This window comes from Pinus tabuliformis, chromosome 4_2 (assembly GCF_031772625.1).
Source record: "Pinus tabuliformis cultivar Carrire ecotype Pingquan chromosome 4_2, CPIR1, whole genome shotgun sequence".
Classification (NCBI taxonomy): domain Eukaryota; kingdom Viridiplantae; phylum Streptophyta; class Pinopsida; order Pinales; family Pinaceae; genus Pinus; species Pinus tabuliformis.
The window spans coordinates 991329030-991335626 of record NC_142304.1 but is presented as its reverse complement, the minus strand read 5'-3'; the positions used below and the strand labels follow the sequence as shown (position 1 = coordinate 991335626).

At 36.9% G+C, this 6597-nt stretch overlaps 1 pseudogene; it reads left to right on the top strand.

Annotated features, from left to right (window-relative positions):
* The first annotated feature begins 3905 nt into the window (after positions 1-3905).
* Positions 3906-4790, top strand: LOC149172992 (pre-mRNA-splicing factor ATP-dependent RNA helicase DEAH7 pseudogene; annotated as a pseudogene).
* Positions 4791-6597: the final 1807 nt, after the last annotated feature.

Here is a 6597-nt window from a genome sequence, read left to right as displayed (position 1 = left end):
ATATATCCAATCCCTCAACCCAAGAGTCCACGTGTCAAGTGTAAGCATCGATGCAAGCAACCAAGCAACCCCGTGCTATCTAGGGCTCAATAACCTCCTTTGAAATACCCAACTCTACTCCAAGCACATAAACTCCCTTCATGCATCAACAACATAAAGTCACCAAGCTCCATACTTATCCAACACTTCGAGGAAGAATGTCTTTCAAACATCCAAACAAGGTCTAGCAACAAATAGTAAACCACCTCCAATGTCCAAGTCCATCATGGAAGAGCATGGTCCAACCATACACCATGCACCCCACATATTTCATTTCTTCTTTATATATATGAAGTTTTCAGGTGAATGCTCCAAGAAACACTAGCACCTTAAGACAAAAACACATAAAGAACAAAGAAGATTGAACAAGAGAGAGAGAGAGATAAAGTAGCACTGCTCTTACATCTCTAACCCAAGTATGAAAAGGAATATGCACAAGTTCATGATCGACTATAATAACAACTCACTCCTTCGTCTATTTATATGAGAGGTAAAGGGCTTTACAATAACAAGTGTTCCTAGTCCACTACAAGAAAACTTGCAAGACACAAGTAGGTCCGCCCATGTGAAGCACTTTACTCTAAGTGATGTGTGACGGTCAAAGGTGACAATGATTAACAAGCAAGACCTCCATGGCATGAGCACTACTCCCCAAGGTCCAACAATCCTCCAAAGGTTCAAAGCTCCAATGCATCTCCATGGTTATGTGTCTCCTTAAGGAAAATACATATCAAAAGTCATGTGTCACCTTAAGGACTCCCACACCTACATATCCACTCCCTCAACCCAAGAATCCACATGTCAATTGTAAACCTCCAAGCAAGCAACCAAGCAATCTCGTGCTATCTAGGGCTCAATAACCTCCTCTAAAATAACCAACTCTACTCCAAGCACATAAAATGCCTTCATGCATCAACAACATGAAGTCACCAAGCTCCATACTTATCTGAAACTTCGAGGAAGAATGTCTTTCAAACATCCAAACAAGGTCTAGCAGAAAATAGTAAACCACCTCCAATGTCCAAGTCCACCATGAAAGAGAATGGTCCAACCATATACCATGCACCCCACATCTCACAAAGCACCACCAAGGCCCAAACATGGTGTAAACATTTTCAAAGTACCCCGAGAATCTAAAAATTATGTCCCTCTCATCATAAAATCCTTTGTAATTCCATGCATATTCGGTTACAACTTTCACTCATAAGTGTCACTAATAAAGGCCCAAACATGGTGTAAACATTTTCAAAGTACCCCGAGAATCTAAAAATTATGTCCCTCTCATCATAAAATCCTTTGTAATTCCATGCATATTCGGTTACAACTTTCACTCATAAGTGTCACTAATAAAATTTTGCAACTTCTCTTTTCTACAAAAAGTGGGAAGACTAACTATAAAATTACCATTAGACATTGAAGTAGAAGATTTTTATGCAGGAGGTCTGAAAGAGACCATTTGGGGCAAGGGCAGTATCCATACAGCCTTGGTCCTTAGTTGGCATCCATACCTTGATGAAGATTTTTGTGAAGCGTGTTATTGCATGGATTTTGGAAGAGACTATTTGGGGTAGGAAACATCCATATTGTTGTTGATTTGACCTGAGTTGGAATCCATACCTTCTTAGAAGAATTCCTTTGTATCGTATTTATTTTCCGGGTTAGTCAGCTACAAACTACTTCTTGTTAGCATTTACATTTATTCTTCAAAGTCAGTATCCAGTTCTGGTTGAAATCACTAGTATTTTTCTCGTTTCTTGTCTTCATATCTTTTTTATTATTTTGTAATTATTCGAGTTTTTGCTACAGTTAGGGTCTTCTTAGTTTCTGATTTTTGGTCTGATTTATTTTTTAGATTTCAGATGTAGTTCTGGAATTTTTGGACTTCAAATTTAAGTTATAATAGCAAAATTTTGGGTTGGATCAAATCATTGGTGTTAGAACCCCAATTAATAGAAGATTCATATCAGATTTTTATTACAGTTCAGATTATTTACTTATGTTCACCAATCTATTTATCTTTCAAGGAATCCATGTAAGCAAGACAGAGCAAAGCACAACTCAGAGATATATTGTCACCAACATACACATCAACACAACAACACTCATAGATGCATTCATAAATGCTATATCATACATTCGTATATAGTTTTATCAACAATGTAAGTGTCATCAATATGTGATCATTCTTGCACCTTAAGATCTGTCTCACGTAGTCATTTACTCCCCCTATTTATAGATTTTACAATATCCTCAATGTAGATTGTTTTGAAAAAGTATTAAATGATTATCTAATTTCTAACCTTTACCATTTGGCAAAGCCAAAGTTTATTTCTCCTGTCTTGGCTTGTCTTGTCTTCTATATTTATGTTGAATGTTCTTTCATCAGTTACTGTCATAAGTTAATAATTGATGTGATTGCTAATGGATTAATGGAGTTAATTATGGGCTAATGAAGTAACTAACCTGAGCAAAGAACATGATAACTAAGAATTAACATGGAATCAAAACTCAAGTGAGGACAATCCCAAGCTGGAGTAAAAGACAAACCAATCACCAAGGGAAGTTCATTGACACGTTCTCATGATTTCTGCAATGGCATATAGGAAATTTCTTATGTTTCATGTTTTTGTGCAAAGACATTGAAGTTGAAGATTTGGGATCATGTTTTTTTTTAATTTATTTCCTTATGGGTTCACGTTGGCCATTTATTATCCTTTGCAAGTGACGGATTTTTTTTTTTTTTGTGAATACTCCAAGTTATATCTGGTTGGTCATGATCTATAACAATTTTTTATCAGAAGCTAAAATTCTAAATAGGAAGGAGTATTTCTGGGCTATAATTAGCATTACTGGGCACTCACACATGTCTAGAGTTATTATTTTTTGTGCTATGGCTCGGCCCTTTTGTTAGGGCACACATAAATTGAGCAAGTTTGACCTTATCTAAGGCATGTTTTAAGTTGCAGGCAACATGACTCCATTTTTGGATCAAACTACCTTCTACTTATGATTTCTTCAATACCTGCAGCTTGAGATTCTTACAAGAATTTCCGTACACATCAAAGACTCCAATGGACAGTTCAAGAACTTTCATGTTACAAGTCTGAAGTATTTTGATGATTGAAGCTATTTTACTCCTTCCAAAGCATATTAGAACTCTTGAACATTTGAAGTTGTGTGAAAAGATATTGTTCCAGCATGATTCAGCCCCATCTTTAATAACTTCACTGTGTAATTCTCACAAATGTATCTCCTTGAAAAGCAATTTGACTTTAAAAATTCTTGACACTAAAATTTATTGCAAACCTAAGACATTTTGTGGAGGCACTTCAGTCCTGTATAAGGACAAAACTGTAGCAGCATTTGAGGCATGTTTTAATATAGACCTAAAGCATCAGTGACCAATGTTGAGGCCTAAACAAACATATATAGTAGTACTCAAATCAACAATTTGAAGACCATTCCATGGGCAAATCTATGGTATTCCAACAATGATTTGTCACTATACTCAACAACACTTTAAATATTGTAGCATAATTGATGAAGGTCGAAGATTGACAATCTATCCTAAATTGAAGCAATAGGCATTGGATAATCCTTTTTCTATGAAGTGTCATCTTAAGGAAAAAATTCTTGAACTGATACTCCAGTAGTTAATACATCCACATCAATCCTTGAGATTGTATCAGTGTCACATTTTCTCCATGGAGATTCAGTTGCCAAACAAGCAAGGGTTGCAGAGGACAGAGGTATTGCTGGCTAAAATAGTAATCAAACTTTGTTTGAAGTCATATTGACCAAGTATGGCAGAGTGTAAGAATTTAGAACATTTGGTTATCAGTGTATTCTTATAGTTCCCATTTGAAATGACTCTTTGCGAGCGTGAACTTCTCATGATGAGCCTATTGGACAATTCTGAAAAGTTCAGGCTTGGGATTCTGACAAGCATTCCGTACACATCCAAGACTCCATTGGTAGAACGTATGGATCAGCTAGAGGGAACTACAAAAAATAGAGTAACTGAACTATCAATACTCCCTATTTATTCTCAACTGCCTTTAGATCTTCAAGCCAAAATATTTCAGAAAGCAGAAAATGGTGCTCGCAAGTGTATTGTAGCCACCAATATTGCTGAGACATCGCTTACTGTCAATGGCATATTATATGTGATTCATACTGGATATGGAAAGTTGGAAGTTTACAATCCAAGAATGGGTATGGATGTTCTTCAGGTTTTTCCTACAAGCAGAGCTGCAATAGATCAACATGCTGGTAGAGCAGGTAGGACAGGTCCTGGGACATGCTATTGTTTGTACACTGAGACAACATATCAGAATGTAATGCTACCAAATATGGTTCTTGAAATCCAAAGTACCAACCTTGGAAATGTTTTTTTACTACTCAAATCATTGAACATTGAAAACTTTTTGGATTTTGATTTTATGGATCCTCTTCCACAAGACAATATTCTCAATTCAATGTATCAGCTTTGGGTACTTGGTGCACTTGATAATGTGGGCAGACTGAATACTCTTGGAAGGAAGATCATTGAGTTTCCTCTCGATCCTCCCCTTGCAAAAATGTTATTAATTGGGGAACAACTTGGCTGTGTCAATGAAGTCTTGACAATTGTTTCTATGCTTGCTGTTCCTTCTATTTTTCTCCATCCTAAAGATAGGGCTAAAGAAAGTGATGCAGCAGGGGAATTTTTATTTTTTTTTCCTTTGAGTGAGGAGTATCTATTCAAATAGGTTCTAGTGCCTCCTTCCTTCTCCTATTGTGTCATATTTGTAAATCCTTCAATCCTATCCCAATTTGTTCTTAAGGGGGGATGTTAGGATATTCCGACACATAGGAAATAGTTAAGTATAACTTGGTCTAGTATAGAGTTAGGTAACGTGTGTTTCCTTACTATGTACATTTTGTAATTTACAATCTGATGGTCACGATATGTAATGATCTGACGGTTCATTCTCTCCTCTGTATTATCGACACTTGATCCGTGGCTTAACACCCGATTGGTCCATGATCTCTATTTAAAGAGCATGGAGGGTCATTTGTAGGTTAACCCGTCTATGAGAGAAGCTTATGTAAATTTTCATTCTTTTATCAATAAATTGCCTAAAGTGGTCGCGTTGGCTCAGGCCGTGGACTATTTCCCTCTTTGAGGGTTTTAACCACATCAAAAGTACTGGTGTATTGATCTGTGATCTATTTGTGTGTGGTGTCCTTTAGTGTTATGTCTGAGGAACTTACCCTGTAAATTCCTACATGGTATCAGAGCTATTTGAGGGTCGTGTTCGTTGGTGATCCAAATCTGAAGCCAGTAGAACTACATCCGACTACCGTTTCCTAGATCTAATGTTTCTAACTGCTTTCAGGATAAGAGGACTACTCTGTTGTGTTGGGATCATCTGTTTTAGTGAGGAACCCCTTTCGTTTCACGTGAAAAGGTTTCCGGTAGCCCTAGCTACGTCATTTTTAAGACTGGAGGTATACAGTGTTTATATGCAGTTTACAGTTATTTTCTCTCTGTTTATTTTAGTTTCGGTTTATTTAGCTTTTTTTATTATCGGATCTATACCTTTCATTTCTACATATGCTCTTTGCCCCGCGACTCTGTGCGATCTGGGCAAATCAGAAACAGAAAGGAAGGATTTTTCTCATGTGTATGCTCTTTTCCGGTGCGCCTTAGTGTGATCTCAAAAAATCAGAAACATTGAGGAAAATATTTAGTTTCTGGCTAAAGCTAACTTCGAGCCGCAAGGTTCGTTTTTTTTGTATGTCCGTGTTGGGTTTTGTGTTTTTTGTTTTGTAGGGAAAAAGAGCTTTCTCAAAGAAAGCATGCAACCCAAAGCTTCAACCCCCTGCTCTCTCTCTCTCTCTCTCTTCGTTGGCGACTTCATCAAATTTTCTTCAAAAAGCCATAACTTCTTCATCCGGAAGCCATTTTCACAACTGTTTTTTTTTTAAACAGCCTAATTTGTCGAGATCTTTCCATTGCAACACTTAGTTTTAGCATCTATAGCTTCAATTTCTGTTAAAATTGAAAGTCCATGCCAAGTTATTCTTGATAGCACCAACTACTTCCAGTGGTGGTCCTACATTATGGATTTACTTAGAAGTAAAGGTCTCCACAGAATGGCCACAGGCCAAGAAACCAAACTGAAAGATGAAGATTAGGCAGCTAAATGGGAAAATAGGCAAGATCAAGCACGTGGGTTGATAGGGATGTCTATTTCTCCAGATCTTAGATTCCATATTGCAGAACTTGATACTCCTGATGAAGCATTGAAACATATTACTAAAGTTTTTGGAATAAAAAATGAACTTAGAGCCCATCAACTTGAAAATGAGTTGCTTACATTGGACCCCAATAATTTTTCTTGCATTGAAGATTTTTTGTCCAAGTTCAAGACCCTTAGACTTCTCTTGGAAGGTGTTAAGGTTAAGAAAGAAGATAGTAACCTTATCTATTCCATTCTTACTAAGTTGGGACCAGCCTACTCTGTGTTTGTTTCCACCTTCCATTCTACAAGAGAAGCCTTCATTTCTCAA